We start from the raw sequence: 13,073 nt of genomic DNA on the forward strand, positions 1-13,073 counted from the left end.
ATGAAACTGAACGAGGATGTAATTGTAAGCATTTTTGTTAAGTAGAAGTATTTTGATAAGTGTATTGAAGTCTTTCAAAAGTGTATAAATACATATTAAAACACTACATGTATATACATTTTAACTGAGTCGTTAAGTCATCGTTAGTCGTTACATGTAAGTGTTGTTTTGAAACCTTTAGGTTAACGATCTTGTTAAATGTTGTTAACCCAATGTTTATAATATCAAAAGAGATTTTAAATTATTATATTATCATGATATTATGATGTACGAATATCTCTTAATATGATATATATACATTAAATGTCGTTACAACGATAAACGTTACATATATGTCTCGTTTCAAAATCATTAAGTTAGTAGTCTTGTTTTTACATATGTAGTTCATTGTTAATATAATTAATGATATGTTTACTTATCATAATATCATGTTAACTATATATATAACCATATATATGTCATCATATAGTTTTTTTACAAGTTTTAACGTTCGTGAATCACCGGTCAACTTGGGTGGTCAATTGTCTATATGAAACCTATTTCAATTAATCAAGTCTTAACAAGTTTGATTGCTTAACATGTTGGAAACATTTAATCATGTAAACATCAATCTCAATTAATATATATAAACATGGAAAAGTTCGGGTCACTACAGTACCTACCCGTTAAATAAATTTCGTCCCGAAATTTTAAGCTGTTGAAGGTGTTGACGAATCTTCTGGAAATAGATGCGGGTATTTCTTCTTCATCTGATCTTCACGCTCCCAGGTGAACTCGGGTCCTCTACGAGCATTCCATCGAACCTTAACAATTGGTATCTTGTTTTGCTTAAGTCTTTTAACCTCACGATCCATTATTTCGACGGGTTCTTCGATGAATTGGAGTTTTTCGTTGATTTGGATTTCATCTAACGGAATAGTGAGATCTTCTTTAGCAAAACATTTCTTCAAATTCGAGACGTGGAAAGTGTTATGTACAGCCGCGAGTTGTTGAGGTAACTCAAGTCGGTAAGCTACTGGTCCGACACGATCAATAATCTTGAATGGTCCAATATACCTTGGATTTAATTTCCCTCGTTTACCAAATCGAACAACACCTTTCCAAGGTGAAACTTTAAGCATGACCATCTCTCCAATTTCAAATTCTATATCTTTTCTTTTAATGTCAGCGTAGCTCTTTTGTCGACTTTGGGCGGTTTTCAACCGTTGTTGAATTTGGATGATCTTCTCGGTAGTTTCTTGTATAATCTCCGGACCCGTAATCTGTCTATCCCCCACCTCACTCCAACAAATCGGAGACCTGCACTTTCTACCATAAAGTGCTTCAAACGGCGCCATCTCAATGCTTGAATGGTAGCTGTTGTTGTAGGAAAATTCTGCTAACGGTAGATGTCGATCCCAACTGTTTCCGAAATCAATAACACATGCTCGTAGCATGTCTTCAAGCGTTTGTATCGTCCTTTCGCTCTGCCCATCAGTTTGTGGATGATAGGCAGTACTCATGTCTAGACGAGTTCCTAATGCTTGCTGTAATGTCTGCCAGAATCTTGAAATAAATCTGCCATCCCTATCAGAGATAATAGAGATTGGTATTCCATGTCTGGAGACGACTTCCTTCAAATACAGTCGTGCTAACTTCTCCATCTTGTCATCTTCTCTTATTGGTAGGAAGTGTGCTGATTTGGTGAGACGATCAACTATTACCCAAATAGTATCAAAACCACTTGCAGTCCTTGGCAATTTAGTGATGAAATCCATGGTAATGTTTTCCCATTTCCATTCCGGGATTTCGGGTTGTTGAAGTAGACCTGATGGTTTCTGATGCTCAGCTTTGACCTTAGAACACGTCAAACATTCTCCTACGTATTTAGCAACATCGGCTTTCATACCCGGCCACCAAAAATGTTTCTTGAGATCCTTGTACATCTTCCCCGTTCCAGGATGTATTGAGTATCTGGTTTTATGAGCTTCTCTAAGTACCATTTCTCTCATATCTCCAAATTTTGGTACCCAAATCCTTTCAGCCCTATACCGGGTTCCGTCTTCCCGAATATTAAGATGCTTCTCCGATCCTTTGGGTATTTCATCCTTTAAATTTCCCTCTTTTAAAACTCCTTGTTGCGCCTCCTTTATTTGAGTAGTAATGTTATTATGAATCATTATATTCATAGATTTTACTCGAATGGGTTCTCTATCCTTCCTGCTCAAGGCATCGGCTACCACATTTGCCTTCCCCGGGTGGTAACGAATCTCAAAATCGTAATCATTCAATAATTCAATCCACCTACGCTGCCTCATATTCAGTTGTTTCTGATTAAATATGTGTTGAAGACTTTTGTGGTCGGTATATATAATACTTTTGACCCCATATAAGTAGTGCCTCCAAGTCTTTAATGCAAAAACAACCGCGCCTAATTCCAAATCATGCGTCGTATAATTTTGTTCGTGAATCTTCAATTGTCTAGACGCATAAGCAATCACCTTCGTTCGTTGCATTAATACACAACCGAGACCTTGCTTTGATGCGTCACAATAAATCACAAAATCATCATTCCCTTCAGGCAATGACAATATAGGTGCCGTAGTTAGCTTTTTCTTCAATAACTGAAACGCTTTCTCTTGTTCATCATTCCATTCAAATTTCTTCCCTTTATGCGTTAATGCAGTCAAGGGTTTTGCTATTCTGGAAAAGTCTTGGATGAACCTTCTGTAGTAACCAGCTAGTCCTAAAAACTGGCGTATGTGTTTCGGAGTTTTCGGGGTTTCCCACTTTTCAACAGTTTCTATCTTTGCCGGATCCACCTTAATACCTTCTTTGTTCACTATGTGACCGAGGAATTGAACTTCTTCCAACCAAAATGCACACTTTGAAAACTTAGCGTACAATTCTTCCTTCCTCAATACTTCTAACACCTTTCTCAAATGTTCACCGTGTTCTTGGTCATTCTTTGAGTAAATAAGTATGTCATCAATGAAAACAATGACAAACTTGTCAAGGTATGGTCTACACACTCGGTTCATAAGGTCCATGAACACAGCTGGTGCATTAGTTAAACCAAACGGCATGACCATAAACTCGTAATGACCGTAACGTGTTCTGAAAGCAGTCTTTGGAATATCATCTTCTTTCACCCGCATTTGATGATACCCGGAACGTAAGTCAATCTTTGAATAAACAGACGAGCCTTGTAGTTGATCAAATAAGTCGTCGATTCTCGGTAGTGGGTAGCGGTTCTTGATGGTAAGTTTGTTCAACTCTCGGTAGTCGATACACAACCTGAATGTACCATCTTTCTTCTTGACAAACAAAACAGGAGCTCCCCACGGTGACGTGCTTGGTCGAATGAAACCACGCTCTAAAAGTTCTTGTAATTGGCTTTGCAGTTCTTTCATCTCGCTGGGTGCGAGTCTGTAAGGAGCACGAGCTATTGGTGCAGCTCCTGGTACAAGATCTATTTGAAATTCAACGGATCGATGTGGGGGTAATCCCGGTAATTCTTTCGGAAATACATCGGGAAATTCTTTTGCAATGGGAACATCATTGATGCTCTTTTCTTCAGTTTGTACTTTCTCGACGTGTGCTAGAACAGCATAGCAACCTTTTCTTATTAGTTTTTGTGCCTTCAAATTACTAATAAGATGTAGCTTCGTGTTGCCCTTTTCTCCGTACACCATTAAGGGTTTTCCTTTTTCTCGTATAATGCGAATTGCATTTTTGTAACAAACGATCTCCGCTTTCACTTCTTTCAACCAGTCCATACCGATTATCACATCAAAACTCCCTAACTCTACTGGTATCAAATCAATCTTAAATGTTTCGCTAACCAGTTTAATTTCTCGATTCCGACATATATTATCTGCTGAAATTAATTTACCATTTGCTAATTCGAGTAAAAATTTACTATCCAAAGGCGTCAATGGACAACTTAATTTAGCACAAAAATCTCTACTCATATAGCTTCTATCCGCACCCGAATCAAATAAAACGTAAGCAGATTTATTGTCAATAAGAAACGTACCCGTAACAAGCTCCGGGTCTTCCTGTGCCTCTACCGCATTAATATTGAAAACTCTTCCACGGCCTTGTCCATTCGTGTTCTCCTGGTTCGGGCAATTTCTAATAATGTGGCCTGGTTTTCCACATTTATAACAAACTACATTGGCATAACTTGCTCCGACACTACTTGCTCCGCCATTACTCGTTCCGACACCATTTGTTCCTTTCGTTCTATTAACCCCTGGTCCGTAGACCTCACACTTCGCCGCGCTATGACCATTTCTTTTACACTTGTTGCAAAATTTGGTGCAGAACCCCGAGTGATTCTTTTCACACCTTTGGCATAGCTGCTTCTGATTGTTGTTGTTGTTGCGGTTATTATTGTTGTTGGGATGATTGTTGTAGTTGCTGTTGTTGTTGTTGTTGTTGTTGTTGTTGGGCCGTTTGTTGTAGTTGCGATTGATGTTGCGATTGTTGGGATAATTGTTGCGATTATTGTTGTAATTGCTGTTGTTGTTGTATTGGTGATTCTTATCACCGTTTTCCTCCCACTTTCTTTTAACTTGCTTCACATTGGCCTCTTCAGCAGTCTGTTCTTTAATTCTTTCTTCAATCTGGTTCACTAGTTTGTGAGCCATTCTACTTGCCTGTTGTATGGAGGCGGGCTCGTGTGAACTTATATCTTCTTGGATTCTTTCCGGTAATCCTTTCACAAACGCGTCGATCTTCTCTTCCTCATCTTCGAATGCTCCCGGACACAATAGGCACAATTCTGTGAATCGTCTTTCGTACGTGGTAATATCAAATCCTTGGGTTCGTAACCCTCTAAGTTCTGTCTTGAGCTTATTGACCTCGGTTCTGGGACGGTACTTCTCGTTCATCAAGTGCTTGAATGCTGACCACGGTAGTGCGTACGCATCATCTTGTCCCACTTGCTCTAGATAAGTATTCCACCATGTTAACGCAGAACCTGTGAAGGTATGCGTAGCGTACTTCACTTTGTCCTCTTCAGTACACTTACTTATGGCAAACACCGATTCAACCTTCTCGGTCCACCGTTTCAATCCGATCGGTCCTTCGGTTCCATCAAATTCTAAAGGTTTGCAGGCAGTGAATTCTTTGTAGGTGCATCCTACACGATTTCCTGTACTGCTAGATCCAAGGTTATTGTTGGTATGTAGCGCAGCCTGTACTGCGGCTATGTTTGAAGCTAGAAAAGTACGGAATTCCTCTTCATTCATATTCACGGTGTGTCGAGTAGTCGGTGCCATTTCCTTCAAAATAGTTAAATGGAACAAGTTAATCATACAGAATATTAAGAGTAGTTAATAGTATTTCGTAGCATAATATGAACTCATTTATAAAAGCTTTTTCTTCATATTAGCGTTTTATAAGTTTAAATTCGGGTAGTACCTACCCGTTAAGTTCATACTTAGTAGCTAATATACAATTCAACTACTACAATTCTATATGAAAAACTGATTATAATAATATTTCGCGTTCAAACTTTTATACAATATTTTACAAACTTACAATACCGCTTATTTTACATAAAGCATGAAATATAGCACACAATAACTTTGATACAAGATAGTTGTGAAGACAATTCTAGCTAGTACACAAGTCGTTCAGCAAAGGCAATAAAGACACGTAATTCATACGTCCAGAAACAAGTCATGCATTCTGGTTTTACTAGGACTACTTCCCATCCTTGGTCTTGTGCAACATAACCGTTATGGCCGTTGATAAGACAGCGTGTTGTAACGTCATCAAAGGGACGAGGGTTACGTAATGTCCAACAGTCCCGTAATAATCTAAAAACCTCATTTCTTACCCCAATTACCGACTCCGTCACTTGTGGAAACGTTTTGTTTAATAGTTGTAGCCCGATGTTCTTGTTCTCACTTTGGTGAGAAGCGAACATTACTAATCCGTAAGCATAACATGCTTCTTTATGTTGCATGTTAGCCGCTTTTTCTAAATCACGAAGTCCAATATTCGGATATATTGAGTCAAAATAATTTCTTAACCCGTTGCGTAAAATAGCATTTGGGTTCCCCGCAATATATGCGTCAAAGTAAACACATCGTAACTTATGGGTTTCCCAATGTGATATCCCCCATCTTTCAAACGAAAGTCTCTTATAAACCAAGACATTCTTGGAACGTTCTTCGAATGTCTTACAAACTGATCTCGCCTTAAATAGTTGTGCCGAAGAATTCTGGCCGACTCTAGACAAGATTTCATCAATCATGTCTCCGGGTAGGTCTCTTAAAATATTGGGTTGTCTATCCATTTTGTGTTTTTAAACTGTAAAATAGACAAGAGTTAGATTCATAAAAAAAATACTTATTAATACAAGCAATTTTTACATATATCATAAAGCATAAGAACACTATATTCCATATATTACACCACACGAATACAACTATCTTATTCCGACTCGCTCGTTTCTTCTTCTTCGGTTTTGGTTCGTTTTGCCAAGTTTCTAGGGATATATGATGTTCCCCTAATACGAGCCGTCGTTGTCCACATTGGTTTAGAAAAACCTGGTGGTTTAGAGGTTCCCGGGTCATTGTTACAACTTAAGGACTTCGGGGGTTGACGATACATATAAAGTTCATCGGGGTTGGAATTAGATTTCTCTATTTTTATGCCCTTTCCCTTATTATTTTCTTTTGCCTTTTTAAATTCAGTTGGGGTAATTTCTATAACATCATCGGAATTCTCGTCGGAATCCGATTCATCGGAGAATTGGTAATCCTCCCAATATTTTGCTTCCTTGGCGGAAACACCATTGACCATAATTAACTTTGGTCGGTTGGTTGAGGATTTGCTTTTACTTAACCGTTTTATTATTTCCCCCACCGGTTCTATTTCTTCATCCGGTTCCGATTCTTCTTCCGGTTCCGATTCTTCTTCCGGTTCCGACTCTTCTTCCGGTTCCTCTTCGGGAACTTGTGAATCAGTCCACAAATCATTCCAATTTACATTTGACTCTTCATTATTATTAGGTGAGTCAATGGGACTTGTTCTAGAGGTAGACATCTATCACATAATATCAAACACGTTAAGAGATTAATATATCACATAATATTCATATGTTAAAAATATATAGTTTCCAACAAAAATGTTAAGCAATCATTTTTAAAGAAAACACGGTCGAAGTCCAGACTCACTAATGCATCCTAACAAACTCGATAAGACACACTAATGCAAATTTTCTGGTTCTCTAAGACCAACGCTCGGATACCAACTGAAATGTCCCGTTCTTATTGATTAAAAACGTTCCATATTAATTGATTTCGTTGCGAGGTTTTGACCTCTATATGAGACGTTTTTCAAAGACTGCATTCATTTTAAAACAAACCATAACCTTTATTTCATCAATAAAGGTTTAAAAAGCTTTACGTAGATTATCAAATAATGATAATCTAAAATATCATGTCTACACACGACCATTACATAATGGTTTACAATACAAATATGTTACAACAAAATAAGTTTCTTGAATGCAGTTTTTACACAATATCATACAAGCATGGACTCCAAATCTCATCCTTATTTAAGTATGCGACAGCGGAAGCTCTTAATAATCACCTGAGAATAAACATGCTTAAAACGTCAACAAAAATGTTGGTGAGTTATAGGTTTAGCCTATATATATCAAATCATAATAATAGACCACAAGATTTCATATTTCAATACACATCCCATACATAGAGATAAAAATCATTCATATGGTGAACACCTGGTAACCGACAATAACAAGATGCATATATAAGAATATCCCCATCATTCCGGGACACCCTTCGGATATGATATAAATTTCGAAGTACTAAAGCATCCGGTACTTTGGATGGGGTTTGTTAGGCCCAATAGATCTATCTTTAGGATTCGCGTCAATTAGGGTGTCTGTTCCCTAATTCTTAGATTACCAGACTTAATAAAAAGGGGCATATTCGATTTCGATAATTCAACCATAGAATGTAGTTTCACGTACTTGTGTCTATTTTGTAAATCATTTATAAAACCTGCATGTATTCTCATCCCAAAAATATTAGATTTTAAAAGTGGGACTATAACTCACATTCACAGATTTTTACTTCGTCGGGAAGTAAGACTTGGCCACTGGTTGATTCACGAACCTATAACAATATATACATATATATCAAAGTATGTTCAAAATATATTTACAACACTTTTAATATATTTTGATGTTTTAAGTTTATTAAGTCAGCTGTCCTCGTTAGTAACCTACAACTAGTTGTCCACAGTTAGATGTACAGAAATAAATCGATAAATATTATCTTGAATCAATCCACGACCCAGTGTATACGTATCTCAGTATTGATCACAACTCAAACTATATATATTTTGGAATCAACCTCAACCCTGTATAGCTAACTCCAACATTCACATATAGAGTGTCTATGGTTGTTCCGAAATATATATAGATGTGTCGACATGATAGGTCGAAACATTGTATACGTGTCTATGGTATCTCAAGATTACATAATATATAATACAAGTTGATTAAGTTATGGTTGGAATAGATTTGTTACCAATTTTCACGTAGCTAAAATGAGAAAAATTATCCAATCTTGTTTTACCCATAACTTCTTCATTTTAAATCCGTTTTGAGTGAATCAAATTGCTATGGTTTCATATTGAACTCTATTTTATGAATCTAAACAAAAAAAGTATAGGTTTCTAGTCGGAAAAATAAGTTACAAGTCGTTTTTGTAAAGGTAGTCATTTCAGTCGAAAGAACGACGTCTAGATGACCATTTTAGAAAACATACTTCCACTTTGAGTTTAACCATAATTTTTGGATATAGTTTCATGTTCATAATAAAAATCATTTTCTCAGAATAACAACTTTTAAATCAAAGTTTATCATAGTTTTTAATTAACTAACCCAAAACAGCCCGCGGTGTTACTACGACGGCGTAAATCCGGTTTTACGGTGTTTTTCGTGTTTCCAGGTTTTAAATCATTAAGTTAGCATATCATATAGATATAGAACATGTGTTTAGTTGATTTTAAAAGTCAAGTTAGAAGGATTAACTTTTGTTTGCGAACAAGTTTAGAATTAACTAAACTATGTTCTAGTGATTACAAGTTTAAACCTTCGAATAAGATAGCTTTATATGTATGAATCGAATGATGTTATGAACATCATTACTACCTTAAGTTCCTTGGATGAACCTACTGAAAAAGAGAAAAATGGATCTAGCTTCAATGGATCCTTGGATGGCTCAAAGTTCTTGAAGCAAAATCATGACACGAAAACAAGTTCAAGTAAGATCATCACTTGAAATAAGATTGTTATAGTTATAGAAATTGAACCAAAGTTTGAATATGATTATTACCTTGTATTAGAATGATAACCTACTGTAAGAAACAAAGATTTCTTGAGGTTGGATGATCACCTTACAAGATTGGAAGTGAGCTAGCAAACTTGAAAGTATTCTTGATTTTATGAAACTAGAACTTTTGGAATTTATGAAGAACACTTAGAACTTGAAGATAGAACTTGAGAGAGTTCAATTAGATGAAGAAAATTGAAGAATGAAAGTGTTTGTAGGTGTTTTTGGTCGTTGGTGTATGGATTGGATATAAAGGATATGTAATTTTGTTTTCATGTAAATAAGTCATGAATGATTACTCATATTTTTGTAATCTTATGAGATATTTCATGCTAGTTGCCAAATGATGGTTCCCACATGTGTTAGGTGACTCACATGGGCTGCTAAGAGCTGATCATTGGAGTGTATATACCAATAGTACATACATCTAAAAGCTGTGTATTGTACGAGTACGAATACGGGTGCATACGAGTAGAATTGTTGATGAAACTGAACGAGGATGTAATTGTAAGCATTTTTGTTAAGTAGAAGTATTTTGATAAGTGTATTGAAGTCTTTCAAAAGTGTATAAATACATATTAAAACACTACATGTATATACATTTTAACTGAGTCGTTAAGTCATCGTTAGTCGTTACATGTAAGTGTTGTTTTGAAACCTTTAGGTTAACGATCTTGTTAAATGTTGTTAACCCAATGTTTATAATATCAAAAGAGATTTTAAATTATTATATTATCATGATATTATGATGTACGAATATCTCTTAATATGATATATATACATTAAATGTCGTTACAACGATAAACGTTACATATATGTCTCGTTTCAAAATCATTAAGTTAGTAGTCTTGTTTTTACATATGTAGTTCATTGTTAATATAATTAATGATATGTTTACTTATCATAATATCATGTTAACTATATATATAACCATATATATGTCATCATATAGTTTTTTTACAAGTTTTAACGTTCGTGAATCACCGGTCAACTTGGGTGGTCAATTGTCTATATGAAACCTATTTCAATTAATCAAGTCTTAACAAGTTTGATTGCTTAACATGTTGGAAACATTTAATCATGTAAACATCAATCTCAATTAATATATATAAACATGGAAAAGTTCGGGTCACTACAATAACATACGTCAATTGTTTTACAAATCAAAAGTATGCTTCACTAAGTAGAAGCATTAAATAAGTGTACGTGACCATAATGGTCGTTACATAACATAAGTTCATAAGTAAAAAGTTTGAATGCAAGATAAGTAGTCATGCGAATACAACTCTAGGCAGCGGGTTCTACAGCACAACAAGTATGATAGCGGAAGCGACTTCAAGCACCTGAGAAATACACGCTTAAAAAGGTCAACACAAAGGTTGGTGAGCTATAGTTTAAGTATAACAGTAATGTAAGTAGGCCACGAGATTTCAGTGCTACAACGAGCGTTTCAAAAGTATGTAAAAGTATATGCTTAACCGTGGGCACCCGGTAACTAACTTAACGTTTAATGTACCCCCTTAAAGTGCACTTGGCAAGTGCGTATAACCTCGAATTATTAAACACTCGTTAAATGCTAGCGCGACTAGCCCGAGTGGGGATGTCAAACCCTATGGATCCATATCTAAGATTCGCGTTCACGGTTCAAAAACCAATGATTAAACGTTACCGAGCTAAAGGGAATGTTTCTGCCGTTATATAACCCACACATATATAAAGTTTAAGTACTCGTGCCTAGTATGTAAAACATAAAATCCGCATGCATTCTCAGTTCCCAAAATAAGTTAAAGTAAAAAGGGAATGCTATAACTCACAATGATTAGTAGTAACGGTAAGGTAGTAGTCGGAAAGTGGTGTGCAAGTAACGGTCCAAACGTCCTCAACCTAAGTCAAATAGCACTAAGTCAATAAGTCGTCTCAAAAGGTTTACAAGTACGTAATTAAGGTCATAAGGGTCATCATCAATCATCATTAAACAAAAGGTAACAAGTAAGACTCGTTTATGAAAGTCGTTTAAAACAAAGGCTGACTTCGGTCAGTCACCACGGCCTCTACACAAACCGAACAGAGGTGAGGCCAGTGGCTATGGCTCCGTATATGAGTCGCTTAAGTGTGGTTAAATTTACAGAAGCTAACTCGTCTTCGTTTGACCGTGGCAACGGTATAAGTGCGAGTAGGTCTGAAATTTCTGCACAACGTTAAACGGACATAGTGACGATCGGAGGGCCATAAATCCTAAACCGTAACTCGGATGAAGACGAGTCCTAAATGAAAAATTATCTACTCGAAAAGTTCTATCCAAAAATCAAGATGGGATCAGCCCAGACCTACTGGTCTGGTCCAGAAACAGCTGAACAGACCCTGTTGGACAGAAACAGTGGGTTTTGGAGAGTTCCGGTTGTCTCGGTGCTTGATGTTCATCACGGTTCTCATCCTTGATGCGTATAGCTTCAAGTGTACAACTCGTTGATGTGTTAACATCATTTTGACCAAGGTTTGTCCATCATAACTCAAGTGCAAGTGTTGTAAGTGTTTTGATGAACCAAGGTTACATCAAGGCTTAGTTTCAACACTTACATGAACTTTAGAAGTAAAAACAAGTTATAAACTTAAATCAACAACTAGTAAAGTGTATGTAAGCTTTATAGCTTTTGTTTATGACAAATTTTGAAGACCATAAGCTAGATAACTTAGATCTTTCAAAGGTATTTGAAGTTGTAACTAGTAAGTTACACTTCCATGTTCTTGAAACTTATAAGTTAACTTTTAAGTTCAAGAGTATTATGAGATCAAGACTAACTAGTAGCACTTGACCAACAAACCAACAACCAAGTAATCTAAGTGCATAAAAGTAAAGAAACAAGTTAATTAAACAAGTAGCTAGTTCAAGTGTTGTTCATACTTTAAAGATTCAACCAAAGTTGATCTTTAAGTAAAGTAAACCTCAAGTTTACTTCCATGACTTGCAAGTATGATTTTAACAACAAAGAACTCATAATCTATGAAACAAATAAAGTAGAAAACTAATTAAACAATAAAATGATTCATAGTTGCTCATACTTTTAAAGATTCAACCCAAGTTGATCTTTAAGTGAAGTAACTTCAAAGTTACTTCAAGAACTTACAAGTAAAGAGTTTATACAACTATGAACTTTAATTCTTTGAAACAAAATATGTAGAACATAACTAGATAGATTATGTTCTTGAATGTTCTTGTTGTAACAAGAAAAAGATGAAGAAATCAAACTATTAAGTTTGCTTCTTGAAACATGAAAGTAAGTAAGTAAGCAACTTAGTAACTAACAAGTAATCAAAGACAAGTAACCTTTAAACAACAAGGAACTACAAATGATGATGATGAATGATTATGGCCACGGTTTTAGAAAGAAAAAAAAAGAGGAAGAAAAGTCTTCAAGTAACTTACAAATTAGAGAGAAAAAGGAGAGAAAGTTTGAGAGAATTTGTGTGTGTTTGAAATGAGAGAGTATGAAGTAAAATGAAATGAAGATTTTTGAAACAAAACTCTCCTAAAGGGAGAGCTTGGCCGACGGTTTGGGGAAGCTAGGGGAGGAGGGATTTAACCACTAGTTTATTACATGTAAAGCCTTGTTAAAGTTGGATAAAATGGGTGCATGCATGGGGATTATGGCAACTAGATTCCATTTACAAGTTAACTATCTAGTTCCATGCTAAACTAATACTTAC

The sequence above is a fragment of the Rutidosis leptorrhynchoides genome, chromosome 7, assembly GCF_046630445.1.
Source record: "Rutidosis leptorrhynchoides isolate AG116_Rl617_1_P2 chromosome 7, CSIRO_AGI_Rlap_v1, whole genome shotgun sequence".
NCBI lineage: Eukaryota > Viridiplantae > Streptophyta > Magnoliopsida > Asterales > Asteraceae > Rutidosis > Rutidosis leptorrhynchoides.